The sequence below is a fragment of the Lissotriton helveticus genome, chromosome 3_1, assembly GCF_964261635.1.
Source record: "Lissotriton helveticus chromosome 3_1, aLisHel1.1, whole genome shotgun sequence".
Taxonomy (NCBI): Eukaryota; Metazoa; Chordata; class Amphibia; order Caudata; family Salamandridae; genus Lissotriton; species Lissotriton helveticus.
The window spans coordinates 1,316,837,230-1,316,857,785 of NC_136061.1; the positions used below are offsets into that span (position 1 = coordinate 1,316,837,230).

Sequence of the window (20,556 nt, forward strand, 5' to 3'; positions counted from 1 at the left end):
AAGGTAGAATAGTTGATTAGCCTTCCAGACTATTTTAAACTATTTTCCTCATTGCGGTTCCTACAAAATGATGACTAGTATTAGTGGTAGGGCACCTCTGTAGTTCTTCACGCAGGACCTTGACAAGGGGGCAGAGTGTTATTAGGTACCAGGCCCTACTCTATCCAGGACCCACAGATACCACCTAGCATTAGTGCTCTGAAACATCATAGCAGTCGGTGACTTGCTGCTTCAAATGAACTGTATGAAGACAGTGAAACTAGGATTGTTAAGTAAAGTACAAACCAAAAAATGTAAGCTTTCAAACGGACAAGCACAATTATAGTACGTAAAAACTGCGTTAATATTAAACACAATTTTAGTGGAGCAATTTTCCTAATTATTTGTTAGGTAATATATAGAATTGTTTTGGTTATCAAATGTTGAGCTACATCATTGTAGGTATCTGCTATAGTACACAAGCATCACAGAAACCTAGCGTCACACGACTAGCTGAAATATATTTCAGCAGGTGCTGCTGTGAGACAAAGGAGGCTGCGACAGTGTAGCAGTCTACAAAGGGACAACTGGTCCTCCTCAGAGGGCATTGACATAAGCACCACCACAAACACGCCAATTAAAAGTTTGCCTCGCTGCATTAACATTGAAAACGACTATAAATAAAAGCTGTAGTTAATGATTGTTATTATAAAATAAACCCAACTATTGTCACCTCCAAGGTTACATGGAGTATACTATACTTATTGTATTTATAGTGTTTTTATCAAACGGTTATATAGCTAAGAATCAACTTCGGAGCGCCGAGTAAACAATGTGTGTGTCCAATCATATGTTACTTGAATGGTGATTCATATTACCAAACTGTGTTCCAAAGTGGCAAAAGAAAATGCTTAAGTGTAAGTGAATAGTAATGTTTAAGTCGTTCAATGCCTTCGATGGGCGTTAAGAATGAAATGCCCCACTTAAATAGCATTTACAACGAATATTTATGCTCCTTTCTATAAAACCCTAGATTGTCTAGTATAAATCTACAGAGAAGAAAGGAGCAGGTTACCATGAACAAGAACCCATAATTGAATGTCTTGTGGTGCAGTATCGCATCTCAGTTCTATGCAGCTGCTGTCAGAGCCACTTTTTAGGGCTCGCCTGCTGATGCGCATAGCGCATAGCTGGCGAAGCTCTATAGCAGCTTATCCAGGGTTTAACCAAGCACGATTTCACTGGCGATTTCTTGCAGTGCATGTGCTTTTTAGGTCATTGCGCAAGCGCAAGCCCTAAAAAGCGCGTGCACAATGCCACCAGCTGCCTGCCTGCCTGCCTCGCATTACCACATCAAAGGCAGCCCAGCCTCCCTCAAGCTTCTCAGCGTGCGCTCTGCCTCAGGCCGGCATTTCTCCTCCCCTAATTATTCACGGCCGGCCGGACTTTCAGTCTCCTTTTATGCTCTTTGATGCTTGTTTTAATTAACTTTCAACTTAAGCGCTACATAAAATACTCAAAATCAAGGAATAAAATTACTACTTTCATTCATGGGAAGAGACAGCAATATTAATATAGAATAGCTGACGTAGTATCAGATTTTTCACATTTTAAGTAACAAGCTCAATTGCATCCAAAAACGGTTAAAATGTCAACTTCATAATTAAAACATAAAAAAGGTGCCGTCTAGTGTTTACAATTATTAACATTTATTGCTGGTTGCGCCACTAAGATATTACTTTGCAATAAAGTAACAAATGAGCCAGGCAGTGTCCTTTCCCGTTGGTTCCTCTATTCACTTTCCGTTCGAAGCTGCAAACATGGAGTACTGTTTGGTGAGAGTGAGACTGGACTCTTGACTGTGACAGCAGGAGGCCTATTTGGAAAACAAATGCCCTATCGCAGATTGTTAAAGACTTTGCTTCTCAGTGCCACTCCAGCCTGCAGTAAATAATATCATTGCGCTGTTCGGTGAACCCTTCGGAGGTGTCGGTGTGTGTGTGCAATGTCCGTGTAAAACTCCTACACAGCTGGATTTTGCATTAAGTAAACTCATTTCTTCGAGTTAGCGGGTAAACAAAAGATACAGTACATAGTCTGTAGCCATGGGCAGCATTCCTATATGCCACAGTTGCATGTCGATCTCTCGACAATGAGCTGAGCTCGTAAAAAAAAAAAAAACACTTCCGCACCGTCTCTTTGCACACCGGTCATAAAAACAAAGCCCTTTCCACTGCCCTTTCACCACCTACAGGGCACGGAGAGGCACACAGTCCAGTCCAACAGAGCAGAAAACAGCACTGGAGGTGCCTTCACTAGGAAATCATGGGTACCGGCTGACAGCAGTCTCTCGCAGGCTGTTACTGGCCAGTTCCAAGCAGCTTCCACCTCTCTCTCTCTAAAGGCTTGCAGAAATCCCGTACCCTGCCCAGGGAGCTGACAGAGGGCGTAGTATAAAATTGTGCACCAGTTGCAGGGTACAGGAGAAACTGGAGTTACTGTCAGTCCCTTCCTCGGGCACTCAACCTCTGGGGCTCCAACAACATCATGGCCCCTGTGCAACTGGAGACCAGCGGCATCCTCCACTCCTCTGCCACCTCCTCTGGGTTCCGTCATGGCTGCTGGAAGCACCGGCTACAGGATGAGCACCCTAATAGATTTTCTCCTGCAAACAACTTACCAAGATATTACGGTGCTTTCTGATCTGTAAGTATTTCAGAACCCAAGTTCTATATCTTCAGATGCCACTGCACCATTTTATTTTATTTCTTTGTAACACATTCTCCCATTCTGTACCATACTCGTTTTACCTTTCCACTTAACTCTCCTTGTCCCACCGGGAAGCACGTTTAGCCTAACATTACTTAAATTTGACTGAAGTCTATCAATCTGATGTCAAACAATCATGAAAAAGTAAAGAGCAGCAACTGAATAAAAGAGCTTTACACGGTTGCACAAATACAAACAAAAACATATTTAGTTACTCCCAATTTTGGCAAGTAATGGGGTGTGGTACTAAGAGTTAAAGTTAGTTGCTCACTAGGGTATGCTGGCTTTTAAAATCTGGTCTTCTGGTTCCGAAGTGGACATGTTAGAGACTTTAGTGAGGCGGGCTGGTTTTATTCTACAATTAACCCCTGGAGTTATTGGTGGTGTTTGCAGTCGGGTATCACAGAACATGTTTTTAAACTTTAATTAACCTATGCTCACTATTGGCCTAGTTTCTAAAACGAATAATGGAGGAGGCTGATGGCTGCAGAATTTGCTGGTGGGATGGTAATGGGAAACTTTAATACACGCCATGAAACAACGCCACCAAGGGACAGATGTATTTAGTTGAATTCACAAAGTCTCATATGTGGCCTTATATGCTCAGTCATGCCATGTGTACAACAGCTCTACTCACTTCTCTAAGTGATAAAAGCCCCAATACAAAATGTATTTAGGCAAGGCAGAGGAAAACAAGACAGATTTGGTTATTGTGCCAATCTAATGCTTCAAGGTAAATGACAGCACAATTGCATTTAGCTTTTAATTGTGTCTCCCCCGTTGGCCCTTTCGTCTCATCCCCTTTGTGTCTGTGCATCGCTCTTCTGTCTCTGTTCCCCTGCAGACGTTTCTTCCGCCCCCTTAGCTCACTCTCTACCGCTCACCCTCACTTACCCTCTCACCCTCACACACCCTCACTTACCCTCTCACCCTCACACACCCTCACTTACCCTCTCACCCTCACACATTTACCCTCTCACCCACACACACACACACACCCTCACACACCCTTCCATCCCCTCACCCTCCAACCCACCCCCTCACCCCTCACCCTCACACTCCCCCTCCCCCTCACACTCCCTCACACACCCCCCCTCACCCTCCCTCACACACCCCCCTCACCCTCACACACACCCCTCACCCTCACACACACCCCTCACCCTCACACACACCCCTCACCCTCACACACCCCCTCACCCTCACACACCCCCTCACCCCCACACACCCCCTCACACACACACACCCTCACCCTCACACACCCCCTCACCCCCACACACCCCCTCACACACACACCCTCACCCTCACACACCCCCTCACCCTCACACACCCCCTCACCCTCACACACCCCCTCACCCTCACACCCCCTCATCCTCACCCACCCTCTCACCTTTACCCACCCTCTCACCTTTACCCACCCTCTCACCTTTACCCACCCTCTCACCCTCACACACCCCCTCACCCACCCCCTCACCCACACACCCCCCCTCACCCTCACACCCCCCTCACCCTCACACCCCCTCACCCTCACACCCCCTCACCCTCACACCCCCACCTCCTCACCCCCTCATCCTCATACCCCCTCATCCTCACCCTCACCCTCACACACCCTCATCCTCACACACCCTCTCACCCTCACACACCCTCTCACCCTCACACACCCTCTCACCCTCACACACCCTCACACACCCTCTCACCCTCACACACCCTCTCACCCTCACACACCCTCTCACCCTCACACACCCTCTCACCCTCACACACCCTCTCACCCTCACACACCCTCTCACCCTCACACACCCTCTCACCCTCACACACCCTCTCACCCTCACACACCCTCTCACCCTCACACACCCTCTCACCCTCACACACCCTCTCACCCTCACACACCCCCTCACCCAACCCCTCACCCTCACACCCCATCACCCTCACACACCCCCTCACCCTCACACACCTCCTCACACACACCCTCACCCCCTGACCCTCACACCCCCTGACCCTCACACCCTCATCCTCACACACCCTCATCCTCACCCTGACACACCCTCATCCTCACACACCCTCATCCTCCCCCTCACACACCCTCATCCTCACCCTCACACACAGCATCACTCAGCGCAACCACAGCATCACTCAGCGCAACCACAGCATCACTGGTTCAAATATGTTCTTTCAATGTTTCAAACTGTTTTCAAGCTTTCACGCTTTATTACAAATCCCAAAAAGATGTTAATATTTCACTTCTGTTATTGGATTTTCGTCACAATAAAAATCACTGAACATAATCTTCACAAAAGTTATTTACAAAAAGTTAAGCTATTGCCATTACAAATTAAATAAATTATTTAAGTATTAATTATTTAAAAAAATTAAAAGCCATTGTTATTTGTAATATCAATACATCTAAGTCACGTAAATACAAAACATGTTGCATTACAAATGCTATAGGTGTCACATTTGCGAAAGTTATAACTATTGGCATTGTAAATGACAAAGCTATTAATTTAGCCATTTTAAAAATAACACAAATAAAAAAAAGTCATTTATAAGACCAATAGCTCAAACTTTCCTAATGCGAGCCCTATTGCATTTCCAATGCTTGTTAACAGCTGGAGTCAAACTGCACTATTTACAGCAAGAGCCTTGTCAAGCGGACCATAAGTTTTCGAACAATACGCTATTCAAATGGCACTCTGCCACACAAACCGCTGATTTGATGAATACCCTGCCTCGGTGACTGAGGCCAGGATAACATTTTCATTTTTTGAGAGGTTTTATATTCACACGTTTAAGTAGGCTAGCTTTTAATAACTATTAAGCCGTATATTTCAGGCTTTCGTCTCTGAAAATAATTAAATTCTGCTTCAATACATCGAAGCAAACTTTACAACATTAATATGGATCTTGTGTCAACTGCATTTGTCACACAAGGCAGCGCAGTGTCCTTCTGTCACTGGCACGCTTCCTGACACACACGCTACAAAAAACGCGTTTAAATGGCGGTGCACCATAAAATCAAAGGGTACATCCTTTGCAAGTCCAATTTCCACTCTGATAAGTGTGTGCATACCAAATCACTTTGAAGTGAAGCTAGAATTATTGGATGTCATTCCGCCGGCTTGCACATATTTCAAAGATCGCATTGGCCGAATCCATTCTGCGGTCCCTTCTTTGCAACATCGGCTTAAACTTTAAAACATTTTACTGCTATTTATGCATTGTAACAAGTGGAAATTAAAACAAAAAAATGTGCCACATAAAAAAGGAATAGATTTACAGCTGATTGAAGGCGTGACAGTGCAAAGCCACAGAGCATCGTATAATAGGACTATTTTTCATCCGAAAATTGAGATTTCTTGCTTCAAGGTGCAGTGCGATGTTTTTCGCCTTCAACGGCATTTCAAAACATTTTTACAAGCAACGTATCTTGTCAGAAATAAGCATAGGAATGAGAAATGGAAGAGAAAAAAACACAATTTAAGATGCAAATTATAGAGAAGCCATTGTCCCGGCTGCGCACGTCGTCTAATGGAATTTGGAGTTTGAGAGAGCGCAGACAGTTACCAGATGATTGCCTAAAGCCAACAATGAGCTCGGCACCCGTGTTCAAAGAGTCTGCACAGGGCACATGAATCAAAGTAATCAACTCACTAACGCTTCTCAATAAAATGCAGCCAAAAACAAAACCCACGCATTTGCAATGCAATAGGACTCGCATTTGCGCGAGACCTATTGCATTGCAAACCAGAGTGCGGCCAGGCGGGGTGAGAAGGCACGAACGAGTGTGGGGGGTGGGGGGAGGGGGGGCGGTGAGAGAAAGCACGGGCAGTAAGAGAACCCCAATGATGAAAATAGTGCTCACAATCTAAATAACACATACAGTGCAACACTTGAAGTAAAGGGGCCAGTAGGCATGGGAAGGATACAAATGATGACATTGCTGTCATAAGGAGGTACTAACAAGCCTATAAACCAATCAGAAGCCAGCATTTAGGAAGGACAAAGATGCAAGCAAATGAAAAAGATGGGCTGGGCTTCCCTCATATAGTAAAATACCACATATCAACCCCAGAGCAGCACTTGCGTGCTGGTTCAAGGCTCGACCTAAAAAATAAGATCCATTAAAATTGTCCGGTTCAAAATTGCCTAAGACAATGCATTTTAATTTAACAAAGTTAGGCTCATGTTAGAGATAGTGGGTGACCCCACAAAGTAATGGCTTGAAAGTGGAGGCAAAATGGTGGTAGGAATGCCAGGAGAAAGGCCCTGAAGGATGGAAGTGAACCAAGAAAAGCCACTGCCTCTGAGCACAGTCTCTGTTGGGTGCTGCAGAAGAATGGAGTAGCAGACAGAATTGAAAGCAGCATAGGATGAGTAAAATATACAAAGAGGTAATGCAGGTGGTGCCAAGTGCTGTAAATACCCACAGTGGAAATCGGCTAGTAGACGTTCAGGAAGCCAAAGAGATTTGTGGGTTAATCTTTGCATTAAATGCACTTTGTATTTTTGCAAGGCTTCTTTTGAGAAACTTGGTTGGTTACGAAACACTGGAGAGTGGAATGAGGGCATCTAGCTGCAAATTGTTTCCATGGTGCCATTTGACCCAAAGCAATCAAAATCCAAGGCATAAACAAGCATTGGAAAAGCTAACGGATCTGGTTTTATCAGGCTTTATTTTTCTTATTGCAAGGATGTACCACAGAAAGGCAGAAAAAAACATGATCCTGCCCAGATATGGCGGTACTATGCTTGCAATAAAAAAAAAAGGAAAAGTTAACTATCGCATATAATGTTAATTGAGGAGTACAGATGCTTCCTAGGACAAAGGGAGAAACCCTTTTCAGTTTTAATTACATCAAGGGAAAACATGATTATTGGGGTAAATAAAAGTTATATTGGCTTTGAATTACTGTAATCTGAGATATAGTATGAACACAGAAGAATCACAAAATAAAGAAAGGAAAGAAAAAAAAAAGCATTTGCTAAATAAAGTATTCGACCAAAGACCATGACACTAAAGTCACTCATTTAGGTGGATGTGTACTTGATTAGAAAAATAGTATGTCATATTGCAAGAGAGCTAGCTGATGGCTGACGTTGGCTGACTTGCTGCTCCACACTTCAGCTGTGGTGGATGAAAGCAAAATATGAATGACCGCTTACCAACTAAACGAGGAAGAGAATTGACCCATCTATGTAAATACATATGTCTGGCGCTACATAAAATGTTCTCTCTAGGCTACACATGGAAATAATACTATTGGAGCATGCTATCATGTCAGAAGAATTTGTGGGGCCCGAGGTAAAAAAAAGTGAAGGGTCCCAAATGTCACAAAATGGTGTCTGAATTTTAAACAACAAGCATTGGCAACGCCAAAAAGTCTCACCTTTGGAATTTTTATGGATTTGCCAATTCCTTTTAGCCATGCTGTGCAGCATGGTGAAAAGCTTAAAAATAAACCAGATACAAGTTGTTTAAAGAGCTTTTGAGGGGGTGTGCCTGCAGCAATTTTTGGTTGGTCCCTGCAAATGAGAAAGAAAAAGAAAAGAAGAGACAGCTACGGGAGGCAGGAGCGGGCAGGTAGGAGTTGAGAACAATGGGGAGCAACCAGGACATAGGGTGAAGCAGAACTCCAAGCAGAACACACGAGTGAGAAAGCAATGCAGGGGAGAAGCACACAAGGGCAAAGGCAACACAGAGGAGGGCAGGGGCACACGGGAAAGAAGAAAGCAACACGAAGCATGTGCAAATAAAAAGCAAACAAATGAGACTGACAAAGCTTGACGCCGGCAAGAAGTCTTTCGCGACAGGGCAGCTTGTGCTGTCTGGTAATGACGAGCTAAACAGGTGACCATGGAAAGAGAAAACACTGGTTCTCTTCTAGAATACGGCATCGCCAAGTTGTTGTACCCATTAGCTGTCTCCTCGTCAGTAAACAGACTTGCTGCAGGATGTAGAAACAGATTTTACAGCATGGTCCCTGAAACAAGCATGGATCTGGGGATTAAATAAGCCCCTCATCTAACGGCCCGGGTGCAGACAGTTCTATGACTTAGTTATACCCCCCACCCCTTCTAAATGCTGTACCACCTTTAAGAGTCCCCGCATCGCCCTTCCCACTCAGCTCTACTGCACCACTTCTAACAGTTTCCACAGCCCCGCACCTCCTTCCCACTCAGCTCTGCCACTCTCCCCACACACGGACTCTCTCTAAAACTCAATCCAAGTATCGTCCTCCCCCCTCCACTGCTAACCCATTCTTTCCTCATCCACACCCTCTTCTACCTATTAGTCTTCGCAACCCACAGTAAAAACTAATTATGTCCAATGCTGTTTGTTTTGTAGTTAGAAATGTGGTATGTAAGTGACAAACATACGAACCAAACCTGAAAGAATGCAAGATAAAAATACAAGAAAGGCACAAGGGCTGGATGAGGAACGTTCTGTTTAGATAGCGCAGTTAATAAGCACATCTAAAACAGAGATGTTCCACATAGCTTTCAAATGTCCCCGAATCCAGCAGGGAAGAATATTTTTTTTAATGCAATTTAGTACTTGTAGTCCTGAATTTAAGATTCATTTAAAGAACTACAAGTTACAAAAGCTAAGGAAAAAGCCAAGACTGGACAAACCACTCGCACACCGACTAGTGACATTTCAGAGCTCTGGTATGAGAAGTAAAGGTGAATTGTCTGCAACCTTGAAAGATGGGTTCACGCTTTCATCTGTCGGGAGCTAATAACACGAGCACCATAGAGAATATAACGGATGTTACAAGCGTTCCGCGCTGCAAAAATAAACCAGCACATAAGAGACGGGTAGAAACATAATAGCAATATTTATTTGTGGGAAAGCTGGGCCACCGTATCAAACTCCCTCACATTCTGGGCCACGGTTGCACATTTTTTTTTAAGTATTACCTACCTGCTTCGTGGCTGCTCCTCCACTGTCTAGGAACAGTCGACTCCTCGTGCTCACAGCGCCTCGTACCCACTGAGCTTGGCCTCACGCCAGCTCTTTACACAGCTGTGGTTTATCCCATGAGATCTGTGGGTGGAGGGATACACACCGTACTAGGCCACACCCCGGATTGCACCTAGGCAGGTTCTGCTGGCAGGGCTGGGGAGGGAGATTCTTCTGAAGTAAAGACCGGCCCTGGGCCAGCTATAAAGCGACGTGACAGTGACGTTAAGCACATTGGAGGGGGTTAAAAACCAGTTAAGTAGGCATTGTACTCCGATATGTTAATTACAAGTGAACGAGGACTGCCACTCCCAGGATGCAATAGGTTATGGCAGCTGATGAGAACTGCAGGTAAATTGCAAGCCTAAAGCCGGAAGTCAGTCAACGAAACGATAAGAGCACTGCTCTAGATAGAGGGAAAATATGCGGACAGAAGGGAGAGAGCTGGCCTTTGCCCAGGGAGCGCCCAGGGCAAAACCACATTTGGCGCCCTTACCTTTGTGTTCTTTAATTGGCTACTATGTATCGAACATTTTGCAAGAGTAGGAGTAAGGCGACGGGGCCAAGATTACAGAGCGCCAAGAAAGGGAAAACAACGAAGAGAAAGCAGACAGGGGTGTCAGCAGCCTTCAGAAATACTGGTTAAGCCCACTTTCCTTTATATCCAAGTCCTAGGGAGACTGCTGCAGGGAGCCCTCCCTGCCCTCTCGGCTGGAGGTTGGCACTCTGGGCATGGGTCCAGCTCGCACATGCTAAAAGCCAGCCCTGAAGAGGGGTACTTGCCAGGGTCACCTAGTTTGCACTGCCGTAGGAATCCTTTTTTTTAACACATCATTTTTATTAGATGTGTTAGCCTTATTGGCTTAGTTGAACCCAACGGGACTTCGGCTCCCAGAATACAAGCATTAAAAAAATATACTCCTGGATAGGGTGACCAACTGGCATTGGTGCAAATTCAGGACGGTGAGTGTAAAAATTCAGGACAAAGGGTCAACATTCAGGACACAAATTCAGGACAGGAGGTCAAAATTCAGGACAAAACTTCAGGACAATAGGTAAGTTTTACAGACACATCAGAGTTCGCGCAATAGTATACAATTAAGCCCAGCCATTTCCAAACATATTCAACCATTTGCAAACCTATCCATCATGTATCTTTTCATCTATCATTTCACTCATCCATCCCTTCATTCATCCTTTCACGCATCCATCCATTATCCATCCATCCACCCTTTCACCCTATCCATCTGTACACTTATCCATCCACTCTTCATCCTATCCATCCATTCACTCATCCATCCAGCCATTTACCCTTTCACCAATCCAGCCATCCTTTCACTTACTAATCCTTCCACCCATCCACTCTTTTAGTCATCCATCCTCCCTTTCTCTCTCCATCGACCCTTTCACTTAGCCATCCTTCCTTCCATCCATCCATCCACCCATCCATCCATCTACTCATCCACTCATGAATCCATCCATTGACCCTATCACTCATCCATCTATCATTTCACTCCTTCACTGATCTATTCATCCTTTTGTCATCTACCATCCCTTTCACTCACTCATCCATCCTTACATCCACCCTTTCACTCATACGTACATTCATTCACCCTTGCACTTATCAATCCATCACTCAATCCATCATTTCACTCATTCACCCACCCACCCATCATCCACCCAACCATCCACCCAACCACCCACCCACCCACTCATCCATCCTTTCACCCACCCACCCACCAATCCACTCATCCATCCTTTCACCCACCCACTCATCATCCATCCATCCATCCATCCATCCTTTCACCCACCCACTTATCATCCATCCATCCTTTCACCCACCCTCCATCTATCCATCCTTTCACCCACCCACTCATCATCCATCCATCCCCTCATCATCCATCTATCCATCCTTCTACCCACCCACTCATCATCCATCCATCCATCCTTTCACCCACCCACTCTTCATCCATCCATCCTTTCACCCACCCACTCATCCATCCATCCTTCCCCTCATCATCCATCCATCCATCCTTCTACCCACCCACTCATCATCCACCCATCCATCCTTCCCCTCATCATCCATCCATCCATCCATCCTTTCACCCACCCCCTCATCATCTATCCATCCCTCCCCTCATCATCCATCCATCTTTCCCCTCATCATCCATCCTTCTACCCACCTACTCATCATCCATCCATCCATCCTTCCCCTCATCATCCATCCATCCTTCCCCTCATCATCCATCCATCCATCCTTTCACCCACCCCCTCATTATCCATCCATCCCCTCATCATCCATCCATCCATCTCCTCATCATCCATCCACCCTTCCCCTCATCATCCATCCATTCACCCACCCCCTCATCATCCATCCATCCTTCCCTTAATCATCCATCCATCCATCCTCCCCATCATCCATCCATCCTTTCACCCACCCACCCTTCCCCTCCATCCATTCCCTCATCCATCCATCCATCCTTCCCCTCATCCATCCATCCTTCCCCTCATCCATCCATCCATCCTTCCCCTCATCCATCCTTCTCCTCATCCATCCTACCCCTCATCCATCCTACCCCTCATCCATTCATCCTTCCTTCCCCTCATCCATCCATGCTTCCCCTCATCCATCCATCCTTCCATCCATCCATCCATCCTTCCCCTCCACCCATCCCCTCATCCATCCATCCTTCCCCTCATCCATCCATCCTTCCTTCCCCTCATCCATCCATCCATCCTTCCTTCCCCTCATCCATCCATCCTTCCCCTCATCCATCCATCCTTCCCCTCACCCATCCATCCATCCTTCCCCTCCATCCATCCCCATATCCATCCATCCTTCCCCTCATCCATCCTTCCCCTCATCCATCCATCCTCCCCCTCCATCCATCCATCCTCCCCCTCCATCCATCCATCCTTCCCCTCATCCATCCATCCTTCCCCTCATCCATCCATCCTTCCCATCCATTTATCCTTCCCCCATCCATTTATCCTTCCCCTCCATCCATCCATCCTTCCCCTCCATCCATCCATCCTTCCCCTCATCCATCCATCCTTCCACTCATCCATCCATCCTTCCCCTCATCCATCCATCCCCTCATCCATCTTTCCCCTCATCCATCATCCAGCTACCCTTCCACCCATACATCCAGCTATTTACATTTTCTCTCATCCATCCATCCATCCTCTCTCATTATCCATTTATTCAATCTTTCATTCATCCATTCACCCTTTCACTAATTCATCCAGCCATCCCTTCACTTACCCACTCGCCCACCTTTCCATATTAATTTGAGCCGAGCCCTTTTGAGAAGAGGCCCATCAGGAACTTCACCCTCGCTGCAGGAGCCATTGCAGGACTGGGACAGAAGCCACCCAGGGCGGGGGGGGGGGAGGGACAGGGGGGGGGAGGGACAGGATCCACCACATTGGGGGGACAGAAGCCATCACTGGGGGGGGGGGCAGGAGCCATCACAGGCGAGGGGGACAGGAGCCATCACAGGAGGGGGAACAGGATCCACTAGGGTGGGCACAGGGGTGGGCATGCAGTATTCTAGTATCATCTTGGGCTCCTCGCCCCCTCCTGCACAAGACAACGAGAAGACAGGCTCTCTTTCCAAAATGCCATCCCCCACTGTGATGTACACTACTTACAGGAGATACTCTAAGAGAACTGGTTTAACTGATTGTCCTCCATACTTTGTTAATCAGTGTGGGTGCGATTGTGCCATTTCTTTATTTTATTACACTTTAGACTGTATGTTTGAAGATCCACAGTTTAGTGACAGTAATTAAGCTCTGTGAAGAGGAACCACGTGCTGCCTCAGTGTAATCTGGCCGAATCTAGGATGTTTGGGGCCCTGGGTAGAAATGGAATGTGTGAGGCCCCTCTAAATTGCAGAGACATGGGGCATTCAGGGCTGTTTGCATCTGAATAGATGCCCCTGCTCCTGAAGCTGCAGTCCCTCCCTCTCAGTCACCTTCAAGCACCTCTTAACAGCTCATCACGGGCTGGAGGTGTGAGGGTTGCCATCCTGCTGTGCCTCTCCAATGCTGCGGGGCATCTGAGCTTTGGAACAGCATCGGAGTCAAAGAGGGAGGTGGGGGCAAGCTGTGCCCGGTTAAAATTACGGACAAATGGCGTCCGTTAAAGAATCCTTCACGGACAACGGACAGATGGCCAAAATTACGGACTGTCCGTGAAATTTACGGACGGTTGGTTACCCTACTCCTGGAAATAAAATGTATTGTTGCTGCCCAGATACAGCCGTTTAGCGGCCAGGGCCGGCCTAAGGCATGTGCAAGCTGTGCACCTGTACAGGGCCGCCAAATCCCAGGGGCCGCCACGCCAATATATATATCCTTAGATACATATTTGCGTGGCGGCCCCTGGCAGGGATTTGGCGGCCTCGGGCCCCCTACCTACACTCCCTGCTCAGGGCCTCCGTGAGCCTAGAGCCGGCCCTGTAGCAGCCCTCCGAACATGCGTTTAGGCCAGTGGTTTAAATGGAAACAAAGAAGTGCCAGTACTCACCACATCAATTGGGGTGGGCCCTGAGGGTCCAGTAGGAGCAGGTCTGAGGGCGTGGGTGTGCAGCAAGCATTTTACAATATCAGCATTTTCTTGGTGTCTTTAGGAGGGCGGTGATTCTTAAGACAAGCAGTGTATCTTACAGCAGCATTTGTACCCACATTTGCACACAAGTGCTATAGTTTTTGAAAAGGTACCACAGAAACATCTTCTAGCACTAAAAAACGTTAAAGAGCATTGCAGTGAGGATGAAGTTTCATGGATGATGGTAAACTTGCCATCAGGAGACCCACATTTTAATCCGACACAAATCTTGTGTGTTTTAGCCAAATTTATCAAAATGAGTTTATCTCAGTCTAGCAGTTCCCTTTCCTGCCCCACCTGACACTGGTACTGAGTAGCCTTCATGTCCCACATCCACTCCTCTGGCCCTTAGACCGTGGCCCTCTACATCAGAGGTCTCCAAACTTTTGTAGGTTGAGCCCCACCATCTGAATTTTTTTACATGTTGGGCCCCCCCATCACCTGACAGAAATTTTTGGAATCGACTGCCACGTGCATATCACGGGCCTTATCCCACAAATAATGTTGCTAGATCTGTTTGCAGCTCTGCAGCTTGCGCGTTAGTTCTGCTACATTGTAATTGTAGTTTTCAAGTTAGACACACTTCCAGGCCGGGCTGACACACATGACGCCGAACTTAAAGTGTCAAAGTCACTGCAGTTAGTGCCCAATGATGAAGTAGACTCACAATACTAGGCTATGTGTGTCACTTCCGACGGTCCTCCTGCTGCCGCCTGTGTTTCTTTAACTTAAAATGCGCAGCTCCTGCTCCTCCTGAACTCGCCACTCTGACTGCAGCTGACCAAGGTATTTCCAACAGTAACTAATGCCAGCTGCTGCTGATTTTCACCATTGTCAATGCAGGGCACCGCAGACCATCTGCGGTAAAGATGGCTCATGGATGGTTCCAATGTGGTATGGGATCCCACCTGCACCAGTCAGCCAAAGTCAGGGCTAGAGAGGCTGGCTGGCTCATGAGTCAGGGTCACTGTGCAGCGCCGGGGGGCAATGGGGGCGAACAGTTGCAGTGAGATTGGGTGCAGCAAGCTGCTGTGCTCATTATGCCATCAGTCATGCTACAACCATCGGTGGCGGTAATATACCATGCGACTGGGAGGGACCAAGCCTACCGGGCCGCATCCGGGCTCAGCTGCTGTCCAGTGACGATCATGAATAATTATTAGGGTCCTGATAGAGCAGGTAATCTATTAACTAAACTGTAGTTATCAATGACATCTTTTTAAACACTTATCCGCTGCTGTCATGAATAGATTGCTGTTACAGTTTTTTTGACCTACGTGACTAGGTTTGTGTAGTACTAGTAGTAGGGCAGAAAAGCACCACGCCACGGAAGAACACTATCACAGCATGGGGGATTTTAGTTTAGGATGGGCTCACCAACTTCTGCTTTGGGAGGCCTACAATCAGGAACCACAAGTGATGACAAGAACACCATGCTGGCATGGCTGACCTGCAGCCATGATGTATATTTTACCCATGTATGTATGGGTCTGTTTAACAGCAGACAACTGTAGATTTGGCGGCCCAGCCACCGCCGGCATGATAGAGACACTGCGTCTGCTATAGTGGCGACGAGGCAGCAAATAACTTTATAATCCCCACAGTCTTTACTATCCAATCGACATACAGTGGCGTTAGGCCTTTTCCACCTGCGATCCAAGTGGCAGTGAGCAGAATGGCACACGTTTACCTGAGTGAGGTGACAGGAAGGAGGACTGTGCATGGGGGTAAGAAGAACTGTGAATTAAATACCGCCACGATCATACAAAGCATTTGAATTTCAGAAAATATAATCAAATAGGAATGCCAGTGGCAGCATGACAATGGAAAGCAATATGTCACATTTAAAAGCCATTAAATATTCTAAAGCTCTCAGGTAGCTTGTTCGTAAATATATTTAGCCAATTATGACTTTCAAGTCAATGTATGATTCTGTTCATTATGTAACAGAGTTATCCTATGGAATTCAAAAGCCAAGCAACACAATGCAAATTTTGATATTACAGAAATTGTTTTTAAAGATCTGATAACTCACGTAAACTCTGCAGCCAAGGCGGTCTAGAATTTATACAAGTGAATTAATTGAATTAATGCTCCAATATGTGTTATTTCTAATGTTTATATACATTTCCCTAGTCATTACTGCTTGATTTTGCTTGCGAGAAAAGTGTCACTCATTGGTTGAAATGTTACTCATAATTACACTTAAATTATAAAAGTGTAACACATAGCAATCTGAAACCGTGGCAGCTATGGAACAGTCATTTCAGCTGTAGTGGGAGGCAAGGAGTCTCCTCTGCTTTGAAATCGATGAAGGAACAGGACTGTCTCTTCGTTTGCTTTCGTTTTTAGCAAAGGAGACTTCCTGCCTCCCACTGCAGCTGAAGCATTGCTCCACCAATTAACCCCCTCCTGGGACGGTGAACTCTTAGCACTTAGCAAACAAAAGCATGGCACGGCGCGCCCAATGATTTCCCCTCCTCCCCCCTCCAACCCTCTGTCACCGGAGTTCCCTAATGAAAAGAAATTCCCATTTGAAATGGGTAAAGATTGCGACGTGGGGAACAGTGGAGGACAACAAAAGTAAGATGTTAGGGTCGAGTGCGCGCCCCCCCTGGGATGGTGTCGCGCCCCCCCTGGGCCCCACAGTTTGAAGAACACTGCTCTACATCATTAGGCTACTGAGGTAATGCAGCACAAGTGGAGTACCCCCATTCGGTGATCTCGCTCTGAAAAATGTGACAGCATTTAAGTGTCCGCCTTTCATCCACCTGAGGCTGACAAATTAATTGGCAGCATTTTATGTAAAGGTAACTATCATCTGTGTATTGATGGGTGTATATAAATCAACTATTCTTTACATAATGCTGCACTGAAGATAAATTATCCATACTCTGGGAATGGAGGTGCATATGTGTTCTGTGCAGAGCTGCTCACATCACTTGGATTAGACTGAAAGATATCACCAGCTATTTATTTGCATTTTATAGATCTATGTTTCTCTTATACTGGTATCATTTTCCTTATTTGCAATAATTGACATTATGCAGAGTTTGTGAACATTAAAGCATAATAACATGGTAATCAAGCACACATGTTTAAGAATAGTGCATTTTGTGATGGCCTTATAGTTTTTCAGTGCTCTAATGAGCAGTACATTTTACTACAAGCAATCTTAACTGTAAGGATTTAATAAAAGTGGGACAAATTAAAGGTTGAAGCTATCCCTGTCAGGATTGTACCCAGGTGGCTGACAGATCTCTGCAGCAGGTGCACAGATCCACTGTGCTTTCTTGCCATCAGGAATGGAAAGCAAACACCCGACTCTGCACACTTGTGGGCATGCATGTATTTAGGACACTATTCAGTTCTCCATCCTTTAATTGTGCGCACAAAACGTCTTGATGAATAATGCAGTGGTAGTCTATCATAGTGTGTCTGGTGAGCTTCTTTTTAAGCAGAGATTCAAATCCTCTGTCATAGCCTACCATGGCAGGAGCCCCATCAGTTGTAATGCGGACAAGAGTCTTCAATGGTATATTATGCGTTTTAAAGTAGTTGCACATGCTGTCCAGTATATCTCCTCCTCCTCATGTGCCCTTTCAGTGGTAGAAGCCACAGGAGCTTTTCTTTGGGATGAAGCAATTGGTCCAAATACCTCACCAAAACTAATAACTGGACCACATCACCTATATCTGCGGACCCATCCATGGCAATACTGAAGAACTGGGACTCTCAGACTATTTTGATCACCTGCTCTTGGACGTTTTCACCCATTGCCTCTATTCTGCGTGCACACGTGGAATCTGATAGCTGTAATGCACAGATTTCCTTAAAAATGCTGGCTTTATTAATAAAGTTTTCAAATAAAAAAATTCGGCTGTTGAAAGGAAACATTCTTCACCAGCTCTGCCTCTGTGAATGGTTTCCTGTATTTAGGAAGCAACTAGCATATTTTGAACGATGCTTCAGTAACAGCCTCAGATTCCTTCATCCAGCAGAGGAAGAGCTGCTCCTGGGAAAGAAGCGATTGCTTTAATGTTGCCACAACGCAGTTTTGCGTTCAATGGGAAGTTCTTAATATATCCTGAGTGTCGCTTTCTGCAGTGCCATTCCAGGTTATACCTCTTAAGAACATTTACTGTCTCTCTGCAAAGCAAACAGGTGCCTTTCTCTATTGGGTATTCCACAAACAAGTACTCTTCTTCTCATGCTGCCTGGAATGCCCTGTGTGCACTCTGTATGGATCTGGGTCATTTGAAAGGCTTGGCAACTGGCCTGTAGGCCATTGCAGCGCTCTCTAGCCAGTTTGTTACTGCACACTAAGTAACAAGGCCCAGGAATCAGATTTTTTTTTGCCTTACGACCGTTGGACCGACACCGCCTCAGGACCGATAGTCCATCACCGTCACACACAAAAACACCGGCACTTTAGGCTCACAACAAAAGGACAGACAACACATCTCGCTAGAGACCTCTGTGAGCAACACCAAAGTAATATCATTTGTTTAAACATACAAAGTGGTGTAAAAAGTGAGGCATGCACATGCAATTAAACAATTAATTGATTACACAAATATTGGCATTGGTGAATTGCCAGTAACAGGTTATAAAAAGGAATTTTTTGCAATTATGCTTGTAACTTGTCAGCTATCTTTGTGCCGTTAATGGAACCAAGATGTTTTGTACCATCTTGAAAGTATTCTATGGGAAGCAGTTTGCAGTGTAATTTCCTTTGGGCCTTTGATACATGTTCTGTGTGGGACCACTGAGGACAATAAACGAACAAAGCATTGTTTGTAGAAGACTGTATGATGTGGCTTACAGGTAGTCTGGGTGAGACCTGGGCTGAGCTAACTGGTCCCAACAATAACAGTGCAACAAATAATTTAGTCTGAGGTTTTCCCTTTGCATTTTGCAACAAAAGCTAACAACTACATTTTAAATATTTGGTGATATGTGCAAATCAGCTAATAATTGAAAACAAGTGCTATCACAAAGATTGTGAGAGCATCCCTGAGTCAGGCACACCATAGGTTCTTGAATAAGACTCCTCAAAAGAGTCTTCTCACCGTTTGAGCCCTTGATTAGCATTAAACTTGCATGTTTTTTTCTTAATTACCACATTTGAGACACCCAACGTTTGTTTTTCACAAATAGTCACGATGTAAAATTAACCACCACTGCGGACCCGGTGCGCTCGGTTCACGCTTCTTCACTTCACTTCACTCCTTCCTTGATCCCGTTTTGATAAGCAGCATGATTGTTCACACGATGGTCTCCCTATTCGTGGGTCACACTGCATGTATCCAGCATGGTCTATTAGTCTTGTAATACCTTTATAGTACACAGCACAGGAGTGATGATGGCTATATCCTTGTTTTCAGCGCTCCTTGATAAAGTATTTAGAAAAGTGGACTACGAAATATCAAGTTATAACCATGAACTATGCAAAATGATTGATATGAATTGGAATAGCAAGAAGAACTTAAACATTATTTTGGAATAAGAATAAACATTCTTGAAAAAGTTCTTTTGAGGAGTCTTATTCAAGAACCTACGGTGTGCCTGACTCAGGGATGCTCTCACAATCTTTGTGATAGCACTTGTTTTCAATCAGTAGTCGATGTGTATGGATGAACACGCCTCCTGTTGGAGCACCCTAACCTGTTGACATTTTAAGATTCTCTATACAATTAATGGCACATTTTTTGCTGTTCACCCCCTCGCAGTGTTTATCAAATCAGCTAATACCCATAAAATGTCAGCAGCAGGGCGGTGCATCTTGCAAATCTGGTTCTTCCTCGGCCTCCCCACCTCCTCGCTTGCCCTTAAATTGAAGAGCCTGAAATGCTAAACACCTTCATTGTGGGGCATCTTGTTAGCCAGCAGTCCACAGGAAAACAAAACTGCAAATCCCAAAATGCATTTCATACTACTAAATAGAAAAGTACAAAAACTAGTTTTGGAGAACATATTACACTTAAAGGGTGCTCTAAGATTCCCCTTTAAAGGCTATCATGTGTGCATTTTGCTATTAGAACCGAGTTATCCAATGTCAGCGTGGTGAGCTGCGGTCTTGTATGTTCTCCTAAGTAAAGTAGGACAATTGGAAACTAGTTAACAGCTTAATGTGTGGTTGACGTGTTCTTTACTTGCTGGCCATATTACTGCTGGGTTCTGACCTACCTGCTACTTATTCATGTATCCTGCACTGCTGCCTGCATCACCCGGA

The 20,556-nt window shown here is 45.5% G+C and overlaps 1 protein-coding gene across 2 annotated transcripts in view; it reads right to left on the reverse strand.

Moving 5' to 3' along the window:
* TMEM45B (transmembrane protein 45B) overlaps window positions 1–20,556 on the reverse strand; it is a 266,178-nt gene that overhangs the window by 69,323 nt on the left and 176,299 nt on the right. The window contains exon 1 of one of the 2 annotated variants that reach the window (XM_078681978.1): window positions 9,668–9,803. The exons of the other annotated variant lie outside the window; for it this stretch is intronic. The gene's annotated coding sequence lies outside the window, so the exon portion shown is untranslated. Of the gene's footprint in view, window positions 1–9,667; window positions 9,804–20,556 lie in introns of those variants that run through there. 2 annotated transcript variants of the gene reach the window in all.